Genomic DNA, 15,376 nt, shown 5'->3' with positions numbered 1-15,376 from the left:
TTGGGGACAAACCACGCAAATTTTTCCACCACATTTTTTAAAAATGAATTTGCAAACCTGGCACAGCTGCCAAGCAAACTACTGAAACGGAATGCAAAAAATAAAAAAACGAACTTCACAATCAAACGCAGCCAAGCGCTTGACCGCTTTATTGCAGAGTCAGTTCACTCGGCATCGTGGTTACCATGGAATGCTTAAAGCACGAATGTGGTGAACATGCACGTAAGGGATTGTAATGAACAGTGACCCAGCTTGCTTTGAAAAACTGCCATGGCTCTAAACTAGTTGTACAATTCTTTCACCTGAAGAAGAAGAGCATGGTATGCTAATAATGTTGTAATTGTGTAAAAGAAGGGTGTATTCTGCTTTCAAATAACTCATCTTATGCTTGTGATGCCCTGATATAACACTGATATATATGTACCCTAATAGCCCATAATAAACTTCGTGACACACTAGGCGTGAAACTGGTGCTTCTGCTATCTGAAGGCCTGCACATACAAACCTCCAACGAGCCAGGAAGGCATCCCAGATGCACCAAATCAAAGAGCAAAGGTCTGAGGTTGTCCCCAAGCAAGGAAAGCAGGGGCTAAGCTGCTGGTGCAGTTTGAAAAATCATGAAGTCTTCATAAACTTTCCGAGCAGTTTTCTCAGAAGTGCGTTTTACTTCCTTGTTGCTCGTGGAAAGCACAACATGGCAACCACTGGGCGGATTGACTGCCTTATTTCAATTCTTGAAGAGTTTTGCAGGGTATGACATCCTCGAATTTTCATATTAATGCCTGGTTTTTTTATGTGATATTCATGACAGCTGTATACTACTGGTACGGGTCAAAATAAGGTTCTCAAAAAAATGAAGGGCATAAAAAAATTCTATATACCCTGTAGTGTTCTTTTGACAATTGAGAAGTATTCTGAACTTCCCACCATGTGTCAATACCTTGCTAGGCTTTCCACGAGCAGGAAACATGTAAACCTCTTCCAACAAGAACTACTGAGAGTATCATGATTAAATTTTAACTTTCACCATTTGGAGTATTTTCCAATGTTCCGACCAAAATTCATTACTTTACATCAAAAAGTTTTCTGATCACCCCCTCCATTTAAAAAATGCAGTTCCCTCGTACCATTTAACGATGTTTCACGCGACACAAACAGCAATAGCAAAAAAGTAAGACAGCGATGTGGGTCTAGCAGTAAAGCTAAAACCTACCAAGCGAAGTATCTCAGCCACGACCGCTAAGCCACAGCTTGGCACGCAAATGTCGTCACGGTTTGAATTACACCTGTACATTTATCATAGTTTACGACTTATGAAAGTTGCCGCATCAAGAAACATCTGTGCTTCTTTGAGAGCTTCTGTGTGCACTTCTCGTCGTGTTTATCATGCAACTCTTGGCCCATACGGTCTTCCACTGTTAACACCATCTCTGCTGGGCGATTGGAAAGGTACTGCCCCAAAGACTGGTGTATCCATTCTCTGGTTGTTTTCTGGGGACACCAATCTACACACCAAATCCTATTTGAAAAAAAAAAAAAAATTCAAGGATACCGTTTCGGGTTAACTAAATCATGCGCCACAAAAGGTCACTTTTAATGCAAGCGTTTCAGGTCTCTTTTTGTGCAACATCAGATGCACAAAAACAAGACACTGATTTTATCTGACAGGAACACAACCAAAAATGAGATTTTGGATTTTCGGATTGGGCCAACTGCTTACTACTTTCCTCCAATTTCCCTATCTAACACGTGCGCTAAACCAGCAATGTTTCTAAATGTGTCGCATTTGCCATTTCTTCCACCCTGCCCCCAATACTTTACAGCGCAACCCACAAAAGACATTTTTTGCAGTCTCGCAAGAGTTAAAGGGACATTGAAGTGCCGCAGCAAGTTCACCTATTCACGCCTACCCTACCGCGCAACCGCAACCTCTGGAGCTCGATTCAAGCAAGGTCCATTTACCATCCTGACAAGGAGGAAAGCGGGACAGAGATGCCAGCCAACAAGGCACCTATCGTCGAGCAAAAATACTTGTCACAATAAGAAGCTGACCCACCTTTGGCGTGAACAGACGTAGGCACCAAGCTCCGGCTTGCCCTTCCTCAGCGGGCTATAAATCCTCCTCACCAGGCTGCCAAATGCAAGTGCAACACAAAGGGGGGGCATGAGCACCAGCACACGGAAGCAGATTTGTAGTCCCAACCACCTTCAACCCATCCAGATGCTTTCACGCACATTCCGAAATGCTGAAGCCCTCACCAGCCTGCGAGTGCTTGACACTACTTTTCAGAAGTGGGAAAACACGTCGAATTACAAGTTTCCCGCAACTTTATTGAACGCATCTGAGAAATAAAACATTTGGACCGATATACAACGGCCATCAGTCCGAACATTTGCCGTATTATTTCCCATTATTTTAGTTCACAATAACTGTAAACCTAGACTCACACCACCTATTAGCTACCCAATCAACGCTTCCCACCAACTACCGAATCTTGCACGAATTATTGCACACGCACCGTCAGAAGTGTCGCTCCCATATCGGCCCAGGTTCCGCGGGAACCGCAACAGGGACAGGCTCGGCTGGATGCCGGCGAGTCTCCAGTCAGTCGAGTACGAGCAACAAGGTGGTCCTGTGCCCTGAAATGAGAAGCAAGGTTGCTTTTTAGTTTTCATACAATTCATTCCAACTACTAAGTTCCCACTTTCATCCAGTTTACACCACCAATCAGAACAATCGAACGTTACCAAAAATAACTGCACACTACCACCCACCAGACCTCTTATGCAGATTATTGCGCACGCACAGTCGAAACTGTCCGCTTGTTTGAATCAGCCCAAATCTTCGAGTCACAGGTGATAGCAGCAATAAACTTATGGTTTACTTTATTTCTGTGCGTTTAGAACCGATCGAAACAAGGCATTAATAGAACTTGGTATCTGTAGAATGCATGTCGACTCCTGCAGTACTTCCCAGATATGGAGTCTAACCCTTTCTGAAGCCACTAGTAGAATGCATAGAGTAATGTTTCAATAAAAAAAAAGGAGAGGTGAGCAAAGTTCACAGCAAGTAAAATATCTTCGAGAATAAAAAAGTGAAACCTTTAGGTCGAGTCAAACATTTTGAAATAAATAATAAATAGGCACATACAAAAGCAATTATCGAATGGAAGATATTTATCTACTGATAGCAACCTCACTTGGCTTTGGGGCCAGTATGCAGAGGCCATCAAAAAGGTTACCTGCAAGCCATAAGCATGTTCTCTGCATGCGCGTCTGCACTTCGAGCTTGAACAACAGAGGCGACGCTAGTTCTCTTACTCGGCATCTGTTGTCCCTAAAAATTTGGCTAGCCTGCCATCCAGGCCGATTCTGCATTACAACGGTGCAATGACACAGCGACGAAAACGCACGAAGAACAACACACTGGTCGAAGTGCAATGCTCTCCAAGTGCACTCACCGCATTTGCGATTTGAGTCATTTCCAAACTTTTCATTGTAAAATTATTTACTTGCTTTTTTTACCTGAATAATTTTTTAGGCATTAAAAGGGAAATATTGCAGCCATTAATTACACGCCACCTTTAGCTGTGGCAACCTGCATTCTGCGGTCAGCAGATGACCAGAAGCATGCACAGTGCTGCATATAGTTTAAAATCCTGAATTAAGGCAGAAAAAAGTAGAAGAAATAAATGTCAGAAACAGCAATCAAAACAAAAAGTTAATTTTTATAAAACGTTTCCGTAGCAAAAAAGGGCCAGTGTACCGATAGGACACTGCGAGCTCAGAACTTCATTCACCCATCGACGGTGCTACAGCACTGGGACGTTGCCAGCTCCTTCCAGCACGCCGGAAACCCACATGGTGATGGCTTCCCACCCACGTTTACCACCCTTTTTTTTTTTTTTTGCAGGCAGACGTGAACTGAAAAAACTAATATTTCAGTCCACAGTGTTTGGCCTCGCCTATTTTCTTTTGTGCTCGTCTCGGGCTTTCCCACTTCCGTAAAACGTTTTTCTTCCGTTTCCCGAAAACCCACATCGCAACTCTTTAACTGGTCTCTCGTGCAAATCGACCATCAGTAATATCACAATGACGTTCACCCACCTGTTACAACCCGCATGGTAGCTAATAGGTGATGAAGATTCACAACACTGACATCTGGGTCTGCTGGCTCACGATTACCCAAAAATGCAAGCCAATGGAAGAACACTTTGCAAAGAGAAACCCAACACACAAGGACAGTCACAGGTAGCCAACTGCCCAGTGACCGTCACTTGTTTGTTGAAGACTCGCAAGATGATACGGCCTCGTTCACAGGCAGCTGTTCAAGTGCCCCTGAACTATTCTACCAACACTCACCTCCTCGACTCCACAACCAGGTATTTCGTCACTGACAGCTCTTGTCGCACAGGACGGGGGTCCCCGAAAACCAGATGCCACAAGGATCCGTCACACTGCGCAAGCATGAGGAAAGCTAGTTACTTGGCTGTCTTAACAGTGTTGCGAAGCCCACAATATCTCTGCTCTTCTCCCACTTTGGAAGGAACCCTATCAAAAATTGCTATAGAAATTTGTATTGGTTCAATAGAAATTATGTACTGGTTCTATAGGTCAGGCTATCGGTTCTATTTGAGTATCTATAGGACCAATACAAAATCGATTAGTCTGATAGTCACATGTGACCAGTTATTTCCTGTATTAGTCCAATAGATCAAATACATTGACCGGCACTAAAGGTCTACAGGCACTGATAAAAAGTAGAGTTAGCATTTTGAGCACAACTGAAAGTTGTCAATTGGAGTTGCGATTAGAAGCTACATTTCCAGTTGTGGGACCACGTCTGGAGATTTCCAAGGTTTACTTAAATCAACCGCTTTCCCACACTTCATCCACCACAGTGGCTAAGACAGTGTGCTGCTGAGCCCAAAGGTGGGAGTGCAATCCGCACTGCAGCAGCTGCTTTCAAGATGAGACTAGAAGCAAAAACGCCAGTGTGTCGACCCCGAGGTTGCAGCGCACGTTACAATCCCTGGTGGCCACGATAACAATTTTAGCCGTTCTGGGAGGGCCGGGACGCTGCGTATTTATGTACACCACAGGCAAACAGCCGCACATTTGATGTCGTGCAGGGAGAAGACTAATAATGTGCGTGTTGTGAAAAGGTCTTGGCCTCCTTTAAAGGGTCCATGAAGACAAAATACAACGTTGTTTAACTTTAAAGAGCTAGGCTCCAGTGCCTCACTCAGCTCCATTCCGGCCACGAAAGAAGTTTTTTAAGCGATAAGAACGCGAGAAACACTTAAGAACTTCCAGATTTCGCGCCACAGTGACGTGTTATCGGCGTGAGTGACGTCACATGGGCAAGCACTAAAAACAATTTTCAGTGAGTTAACTGCCCATTAGCATTCAAGTGATTCAATCAGACGGAACGAGCGGCCACACTATGGTCATCCAGTCATGTGTCGTGGCGATTGATTAGTTCGGCCGCCATCAATCGCCCAGACAAGATTCTGTGACGTCATAGTCACAGTGGGCGCGCCGGCTGGCCTCGTGTCAGCACCATGTCAAATCCCCTGGTCTTTTTCGTGCAGATTCTTTTCTGCGCGACGACGAGTGCCAGCTTCTTACAAGATACGGCAAGACTCGACACAGCAAGCTTCGTCACCCCTGGGCCAATTTTCTTCGGAGACTGCGCACATGGGTCCATGCTCTACGACGACCGCTGGGTGTCAGCGCGACCGGCTTCGATGACGTCAACGGTACACCGTATAAAGCCCCAGCCACCCTCCAGCATCTTCAGTGGGCGCGCCGGCTGGCCTCGTGTCAGCACCATGTCAAATCCCCTGGTCTTTTTCGTGCAGGTTAGTTCTAATGTTTCTACTGTGAGAACAAGCGATCGTTGTTTCATCCAGCTGGCGTGCCCACAGCGTCTTTGTACAGCATGCATGACAGTGCGGAATTGTTTGTTGTCTTTGCTGATGCTTTGTGGTGACATTGAGTCCAATCCAGGGCCCACCACCGAGCAATTGCTAGCGCAGTTGCTCGAAGGCCAAAACAACATCCAGCAAAGGCTGAATGATATTGAATTAAAGATCAAGAATATTGAAGCATCAACACTGGCTCTGAAAGATGTCGGTAAAAAGGTGTCTGATCTTGAAAAAAACTGTGCAAAGTTTGAGGGATACTGTAGTTGACCTACAGGATTGGAGTAGAAGGAATAATCTTCTAGTGTTTGGTATTCCTGAAAAAGACAAAGAAATGGTTGATCTTAGGGAAAGCATAATTCAGGACGTGTTTACAAAAATACTGGGTGTACATATATCCTCCGTTGAGCGACTGCATAGGATTGGACGGAAGCAGCCCAGCAGTAACCGGCCTCGGCCCGTCATTTTAAAGCTCATCGATCATCGTGAAAAGATTAATATACTCGTTAACTGTTCCAAGCTTAAGGGTAGCGACATATCCATCTTGGAGGACTTTTCCTTGACCACGCGGATAAAACGAAAGAAGCTTTGGGACAGCACATCTGAGCTTAGAAAGTCTGACTGCAAGGTGAAACTGGTTCACGACAAGGTCAAATTTGACGATGAGCTTTTTCAATGGGATGACTGTTCGAGTAAGCTGGTTCCTATCAGTAGTAGGGGTAGGAAGCAAACCCCAACCAAGGAAGCAAACCCCAACCAAATGACCGGAAATCAGGAAAGCAAAATCCCTACAATGCGTACACTTGAATGCACGCAGCATTCTAAATAAATCATCGGACTTAGAAAGTGTCATAGTAACTTACAAACCCGATGTACTCGTAATAACAGAAACCTGGCTACAGCCCGCCGTTAACGATGAAGAAGTGACACCTAGAGGTTATGGAATCTATCGCAAGGACAGGGACTCGTGGGTTGGCGGTGTTGCGATTATTTACCGTGCATATTTCCACGTAACCAGGTTGGCAGATATTCCGGGAATAGAATGCGTCATTATAAAATTACAGCTAGACGAGCTAAGTTTACTTATAGGTGGTTTTTACCGCCCACCTAGTGTGAAACCCGACTTTTGCGATAAACTCAATGAATTCTTGTGTGCATGCAAAGCCAATTCTAGGAACTTGATACTTACTGGTGATTTCAATATCCCCTCAATTAACTGGTGCACCGATTTTCCTGAACCACTTACTACAGATGCCGAGCGTTTTGTTGACGTGCTTCTTTTTCACGACCTTACTCAACTGGTCAAGGAACGTACGCGCGTCCATGGTGATAATAAGTCAATTTTAGATTTGTTCCTCGTGAGCAATGGCGTTCGTATTCGGGATCCTGAGGTGCACGTTCTTGACGGCATATCTGGCCATAATACGATATCTTTGGCCATACCACTAGATCAGAGAACGAAATCTACAAAAAAATCGTGTCTGGTTCCCGTGTTCACACAAGCTAGTGCCGTTGACATACTCGATGTTCTTGAGTCGTTTTCTGAATTTATTTTTCTTTCTGAGATGGGCATGTGCTCAGTAGATGACCTATGGCGTTTTTTCAAGAACCTTGTATTCAAGTGTATGAAAGACTATGTACCAACGCAGCTTAAGGGGGGACGCGGGTCTTAGAATGGTCAAAAATGGCCAAAATATCGATTTTGAGAAAATCCAATTTTTGGAATTATTGTACCTTCAAGCACCTGCCTTCAAAATATCAACGCGAAATTCCATCGGGAAATACTCTAAAATGATGTTTTGAAACGCCTCGAGGGCCACGAAATGCCCCGAATTGGGCAAAAATTGCTTCAAATTCCCGCGCGCCCCGCGGGCGAAGCAGCCGACCGATCGCCGCCATCTTGGTCTTGTTTTGAAGCTTGTTTCTTTGTGCGCATTTTGCGATATCTCAAAATGGCGTCGCTTGAGTAGAACGACCGCCCTTGCCAGTTTTCCGAAGGCACCTTCTCGGCCGCCGATTGGCTAGAGCGGGCGCGCGCGGTTTGAATTCGCCGTACGACCCCTCCCATTGGTCGGCGCGACTGCTGTCATGGCGGTCGCCATCATGGCGTCTGCTACGCTCGTCTGACGGAGTCCGCTCTTCTGGCGCAGCGCTCGCTCAGAGCAGTTTTTTTTTACAGTTTCCTCTAATTCTTCCATCGCGTACTTTCGTGAATGATGCCAGGAGACGTACGTTTGAAGAAGACGACCCGTCATGCACACGGGAAGCGAAAGCGTCGTCCGCCTATCCCAAGGTCGCGTGGTGCGACTTCGGGCCGCTCGACTCCGCCGGATGAGAATCGTTCGCCGCCTCGTATTGCCTCGCCTGCCCCATCGCCTGACCAACCACCTCCGGAATCCATACCTGGTCCAAGCACGTCCTGCCGGCTTGACACGAGGTATTACACGGCGGAGGAGATCGCCGCGCGTACGGAACAAGCGGACGAGGTCAAGCGCGGAATGGAGACCAAGTCGGCAACGCAGCGGAAATTCGACCTCTTCGAAGTGGATTTGGCGCACTCAGAGGAAGAATCCGGCACAGATTTTGTCTTAGTGATTTTGCAATGCTGAAGGACCTTTTTGCGCACGTCAGGTGCGGCAAGTGCGGGCTGGCGGCGCTGGATTTGAGGAAGTCTGACCGGCAGTACGGCCTCGCCGTGAAGCTCGAGGTGACGTGCTCGGTTTGTGAACACCGTGTAGAACGTTTTTCCTCGCCAACGACCGAAGGATCTGGCAATATCACTCTTTTTGAAGTGAATATGAGGGCTTTGAAAAGTATTCAAAGCATCGGGAAGGGGGTGACTGCTCTGTCAGATTTTTGTGCTGGTATGAACTTGTCCCACAGAGGCCTGCACCACAAGACATTCATTCCAAGCGCACTTGAGGAAAGTGGTTCAGGTTTGCGAGGACACTGCAGCAGCCTCTGAAGCTGATAGTGTGCGTGCCATCAAGGACTTGTACTCGGACCTTGGTCAGCCGCCAAACAACGTAGATGTGATGTTTGATGGCACGTGGATGACAAGGGGATGGTTGTCACACATTGGAGTGGGCTGCATCATTGAAGTGTACACCGGCTTGGTGATTGATCATGTAGTCCTCTCTAACTTTTGCTTAGGTTGCGCCATCGGACCCAAAGCTTCAAATGAGGGCTACGAAGATTGGCTGGCAGACCATGAGTGTCAGCGAAACATTGACTGTGGTGCAGGACGCATGGAGGTAGAGGCAGCCATGATAATGTTCAAGCGCTCGCTCTCCAAGAATGGGCTGCGGTACACAACCGTGATGTCCGATGGAGATAGCCGCACCATGCACGGCTTGAAGGAAAAAGGCGTCTATGGGTTTATCCCCATAGGCCAAGAAAGTTTGCCTTTCGGCTACATTTATTTTCCCCAAAAGACCCTTTTGAGGCTAACAACATGATGCATTTGCGGAAAACACACTGCGCAGTGTCCCACCACTGTATCCTCTCAAACTTCCAGCATAAAAACCGCGAATGAAATAGCCTCACCAAAGAACAAAAAAAAGGGGGGCACCTAAAGCAAGTTTCACCCTCACACTTTTGCCGTGTACAATATTCTGGGTACCACAGTGCACTGTAATAGATGATGGCACTTCACGAAGGACTGTTGCAGTTTTCACGACGCCAGCAAGACGCCACCAGATTTCACAACGCTAACAAAATGCCAACCGATTCGAAGTCGATAAATTTTGCTAAATTCCTGATGGGGTCCGTTACTTGGCCTTTTGTATCTGCAGTTCTAGTTGGCATTTTTGGAATCCAAAGACAGATTTGAAAATGGGAAGAACATGTCTTTGTTACTGGGAAATTTTGAAGCTACACTACTGACGGTTCATCTCATAACACATGGCCAAACTTCAAATGCAGTTTTCTCAGTTTCATATTTTTGGTCACTTCCCTCAGCCTTACGCAGCTTTTTGGAAACTTCTTTTTGCTTCATAAGGTCAATCTTGGTACCATTTTTTTCAGTACAGCCTGAGGCAGCCGATGACATTCTTAGTTTTTCTGTTTAGGCTACGCATAAATAATGACTTGCAGTTATTTTGATGAGCCAAAATATCCAATACTGCCATTTTTTGTACTTGACATATTTTTTTAGGATGCCGTGACTTTAGAGAAAAACGAAGAATGTCATCGGGTATGGGAACTCTCTGGCTATCCATTCATGTAATTAAAAGCGACAAAATGCAATGCGAAAGTTCATTAAAGCTGCGTAAGAAATTACCTAATTGTGGTTTAGACTTTGTATGATAACTTTTGAACTAACAGCACCAGCTCAAATATAATTGCATATTTGAAATCTACAGAGAAAAGCACATCCGTGTGCAAATTTTCATAAGTATCTACCCATAAATAAAAAAGTTAGTTTTAAGACCCTCGTCCCCCCTTAAAGTAACAAAAGCTGAAAACGCGTGGACAACACGGGAAGTAGTCCGCCTCAAGACGCAAGGCGAAAAAGATAAGGAAGCGGTACACGCAATGCCCTTCCGTGGAAAATATGAGTAGACTTGCTGATCTGCGCACGCAGCTTAGCGACAGTATCCAAAGGGCCAAAGAGTATTACTATGGTGTGTCAATGAAAAATTTTTTGTTATCTTCTCCTGCGAAATTCTGGCGTCATTTCTCTAAAAGAAAAAGCACCTTGTTCAGTGTTGATATTGTGGCGGCGCCCCAGCAGCTCGCATCGTCTGCTGCCGCAAACGGGCACGCTCCAGGAACGATGACGCTGGGGCTGAGCCACGAGTGGTGAGTGCTGACCACGCGCTTGCGGTGCGCACTGGGCACGAGCGTGGAATAAAGCGGGGACCCCAGTTTGGGTTCACGGGCTGTAGCGTGCAGACGTGTGTCTTCTCATCTCTCTGTCGCCGTCGCGACATTGGTGACCCGGACGTTGCAGCGGAGCCACGTACTCAGAATGGACCCTCCCCGCGACGCCAGCGGTCCTTCTCTGTCCTCCGCTGCCTCTTCACCTGGCATCTCCGCCGTCGCTTGCCGTTTGCCCCCCTTCAGCGCTAAGCACCCCGACGTGTGGTTCCTTCAGGCCGAGGCAAGCTTCCGAGTGAGTCACATCACGTCGCAAGAGACCCGCTTCAACCATCTACAACAGTCACTGCCTATCGAGATCGCGGTTGAGGTTCGTGACATCCTTGCCAACCCGCCTACCACGAACCCTTACGACACGTTGAAGGCTGCCATCTTGAGCCGCACGAGCCCTTCGGAACGGCGTTTCCAGGGGCTGCTTTCTGCAGAAGAGTTGGGTGACCGTCGACCTTCGCAGCTCCTTCACGAACTGCAAACCCTGCTCGGCGACGCACCTTCTGCCACGGACTCCCGTTTGTTGAAGGAACTTTTCCTGCGACGGCTCCCTTCTTCTGTGCAGATGATCCTCGCGACTGCTTCTGACCTTCCCTTATCCGCGTTGGCCGCGCATGCTGACAAGATAATGGAAGTCGCCACGTTGCATCCGCCTTTGTCCACGGTGGCATCCGCTCAATCTTCCGACCATACCACCGTGGCGGCGCCTGCTACTCCTTTGCCCTCACCGCTATCCGACGACCTCGCCGCTCTCCGAGAGCGCATTCAACACTTGGAGGAGCTTGTCGCCTCGGCTGGTTACAGCTCGCCGCCGCCTCGCAACCCTCGAGCTCGCCGGTTTTGCCCTTCTCGCCGTACCCCGTCTCCGCAAGTATTTCGCCAGGAAGGCACAACGCGCCAGCCACCTCAACACCCTGATTCATTGTGCTGGTACCATCGCCGCTTCGGTGCAGCGGCGCAACGTTGCACCCGTCCTTGCGGCTGGCCGGGAAACGGGACAAGGGATCGTTAACGGCGGCGACCGATTCCCAAGCCAGCGACAGTCGCCTTTTCTACATCACAGATGCAACCAGTGGTCAGCGTTTCCTAGTTGACACTGGTGCTGAAGTGAGTGTGCTCCCCGCTAATTCCTGTGACCGCACTCAAGCACCACTGTGCCATCTCCAAGCTATTAACAAGTCCAGCATTCCCGTGTACCGAAAAAAATCCCTGATGGTAAACATCGGCCTACGCCGTGCGTTCCGCTGGATTTTCCTCGTGGCCAACGTGAGTCACGCCATTCTAGGAGCCGATTTCCTTTCGCACTTCGGCCTCCTGGTTGACATGGCCCGAAAAAGAATCCTGGACGCCACAACCGGCCTTTCTGTCATCGGCAAATCGTCTCCAGTCCATCCGTTCGCATTCACGCTTCTTTGCGACCTACCTTCTCCGTACCGGGAATTGCTGAACGAGTTTCCTTCCCTGACTGCCCCTCCAGACTGGACAAAGCCAGTGAAGCACGACGTCGTTCATCAGATCATCACCACCGGTCCACCTACGCACGCCGTGGCGCGTCGACTGGCTCCAGAGAAACAAAATCGCGGAACAGGAATTTCACCACATGGTTGAAATCGGCATTGCTCGCCCGTCATCAAGCAACTGGTCCTCGTCGTTACACATGGTCCCGAAGAAATCAGGAGACTGGCGACCCTGTGGTGATTACCGCTCCTTGAACGTGGCCACTGTAACCGACAGGTACCCCCTACCTAATATACAGGACTTCACCAATAACCTCAGTGGATGTACCATCTTTTCAAAGCTTGACCTCCAAAAAGCCTACCACCAAATCCCCGTAGCCCCGGATGACGTCAAGAAAACTGCCATCATTACACCGTTTGGCCTCTTCGAATTCACTCGGATGCCTTTCGGGTTACGCAACGCAGCTCAGACTTTTCAGCGCTTCATAGACGTCGTCCTCAGTGGTCTACCTTTTGTTTTCGCCTACATAGATGACGTTCTTGTCGCCAGTTCATCGCTATCTGAGCACCTGCACCATCTGCGGATAGTTTTCGAACGCCTAGCAGAGCATGGCCTCATCCTTAATAGCGACAAGTGTGCGTTCGGGTTGCCGTCGTTGGAGTTTCTCGGTCATTTCGTTGACTGCAATGGAATTCGCCCTCTGCCAGACAAAGTGAAGGCCATAATCGACTTTCCCCGACCTGAGTCCATGCGCCAACTGCGCCGTTTCCTAGGGCTGGTGAATTATTACCGACGGTTCATCCCGGAATGTGCGGCCATTGTTCAACCTCTCGAAACTTTCCTTCAAACTCCCAAGTCTCCCGAGTGCAGTCTTGAATGGTCTGAAGCCGCTGATCGCGCATTCACTACCATCAAGGAGCGCCTGGCCTCTTCTACCCTCCTCGTGCACCCGCGCCACAACGCTCCCACAAGCCTGATGGTAGATGCTTCCCACTGTGCGATTGGAGGTGTACTTCAGCAGCACATCCGCGGCAGCTGGCACCCGCTCGGTTTCTTTTCGAAGAAGCTTTCTCCCACTGAGCAACGGTACAGCACTTTCGGACGGGAACTCCTGGCGGCATACCTCGCTGTGAAGCATTTCCGCTTTTTCCTCGAAGGCCGCAGCTTCGTGATCTTCACCGATCACAAGCCTCTTACGAACGCCTTCAAGTCATCGAAGACTACTTATTCTCCCCGAGAGACGCGACATTTGGCTTATCTTGCAGAGTTTACGACGGACATTCGGCATGTCAAGGGAGTTAACAACATTCCAGCCGACGCCCTTAGCCGTATTTCCGCCATACAGCGCTCCGGTTTCAGTTCTCAGGAGTTGGCCCAAGCCCAAAGCGATGACGAGGAGCTCCGAACTCTACGTTCTTCAAACAGCTCCTCTCTGCAACTCGAGGACATTCTATGCCCTGATTCGGGAATCAGCATCGTTTGCGACATTGACCCGGTCTCAGGCCGCAGACGGCCGTACCTTCCTGCGTCTCTCAGGCGCATTGCCTTCAACTCTATTCACCGTCTCTCTCATCCTGGAGTTCGTGCCTCACGGCGCTTGATTGCCGAGAGATACGTCTGGCCAGGCATGAATACTGACGTACGCGCCTGGGCCCGTTCCTGCCTCGCCTGCCAACAATGCAAGGTCTCTCGGCATACCACATCGCCTCTGGCTACTTTCCCACTACCGGACTCAAGGTTCTCCACAATTCACGTGGACCTTGTTGGCCCACTACCACCATCTAAGGGCTGCCGCTACATCTTGACAGTGATCGACCGTTTTACCCGCTGGCCGGAGGCTTCTCCAATCGGCGATATTACGGCTGAGACTGTTGCTTCCACGCTTATGTCGACGTGGATCGCCCGTTTTGGCGTGCCGTCGGAGATTATCACAGACCGTGGCCGCCAATTTGAGTCCACACTCTTTCGCCGCTTGACATGCCTACTCGGTGTTACTCACCTAAAAACAACGGCCTATCATCCTCAAGCCAACGGCATGGTCGAGAGGTTTCATCGTCAGCTCAAGGCCTCGCTGATGGCTCACGAATCACCTGAGCAGTGGGCAGATCACCTTCCTCTTGTGCTGCTAGGATTGCGCACTGTCATCAAAGATGATCTTGGTTGTGCCGCATCCCAAATGGTCTACGGCACGTCTTAGCGATTACCGGCAGACTTCCTGGTCCCTCCACAGCCTCAAGACAACCCTTCCTCTCCTGGCCCATCCTACGTAAAGGATTTGACCCGGTTTTTCAGCTATATCCGTCCCCAACCGCCACGGCCGTGTTCCACAAAACCCACTTTTATTCACCCAAGTCTTTCTGTCAGCCAATACGTTTTCATCCGTGTCGACAGTGCCCGCCGGCCACTTCAACCGCCCTACACCGGCCCTCATCTCGTCATTTCACGCGGCGAAAAGACGTTTACAGTTCGCGTTAACGGCCGCGACACTGTCGTTTCCATCGATCGCCTCAAGCCCGCTTTCACCGAGGCCGAACCGCCTGCCTTCGACACCACCATCCACCACTCCACCCTGAACACCACCACTCTCCACTCCGTTCGCAGCCCCACCCGTGAACATCCCAGCGCAAAGACTGTCCGTTTTGCCGACACTCCGTCTGAAAAGGGGGGGGCTATGTGGCGGCGCCCCAGCAGCTCGCGTCGTCTGCTGCCGCAAACGGGCACGCTCCAGGAACGATGACGCTGGGGCTGAGCCACGAGTGGCGAGTGCTGACCACGCGCTTGCGGTGCGCGCTGGGCACGAGCGTGGAATAAAGCGGGGACCCCAGTTTGGGTTCACGGGCTGTAGCGTGCAGACGTGTGTCTTCTCATCTCTCTGTCGCCGTCGCGACAATATTAACAATGAAACAATTACAGACAAGGCAACCATTGCCGAGTCTTTTAATACTTTCTTTACTTCCGTTTTTACAAGAGATGACGGCAAGAAACCTCGTTTTGATGTTTTGGACAGCATACCTCCCATTGGCGGAATCGAAATATTTGAGCAAGGCATATTGGCACTATTATTGAAAATTGACGTTAAGAAAACTCCTGGAATAGATGGCATACCGAATACATTTCTT

General features: G+C 48.8%; 1 protein-coding gene across 5 annotated transcripts in view; it reads right to left on the bottom strand.

The window, feature by feature from the left end:
- LOC144169649 (uncharacterized) overlaps positions 1 to 15,376 on the bottom strand; it is an 82,684-nt gene that overhangs the window by 20,285 nt on the left and 47,023 nt on the right. For 4 of the 5 annotated variants that reach the window (XR_013322491.1, XM_077698913.1, XM_077698912.1 and 1 more), the window contains 3 exons: positions 4,363 to 4,457; positions 2,520 to 2,640; positions 2,057 to 2,131 (listed from right to left, as the gene is read on the bottom strand). The gene's annotated coding sequence lies outside the window, so the exon portion shown is untranslated. The remainder of the gene's footprint in view (positions 1 to 2,056; positions 2,132 to 2,519; positions 2,641 to 4,362; positions 4,458 to 15,376) is intronic. The other variant, XM_077698915.1, reaches the window with a different exon arrangement.

Source organism: Haemaphysalis longicornis, unplaced genomic scaffold (genome assembly GCF_048455015.1).
Source record: "Haemaphysalis longicornis isolate Haplotype H1 unplaced genomic scaffold, Haemaphysalis longicornis Haplotype H1 scaffold_2, whole genome shotgun sequence".
Classification (NCBI taxonomy): Eukaryota; Metazoa; Arthropoda; class Arachnida; order Ixodida; family Ixodidae; genus Haemaphysalis; species Haemaphysalis longicornis.
This window is presented reverse-complemented; position numbering and strand designations above follow the sequence as displayed.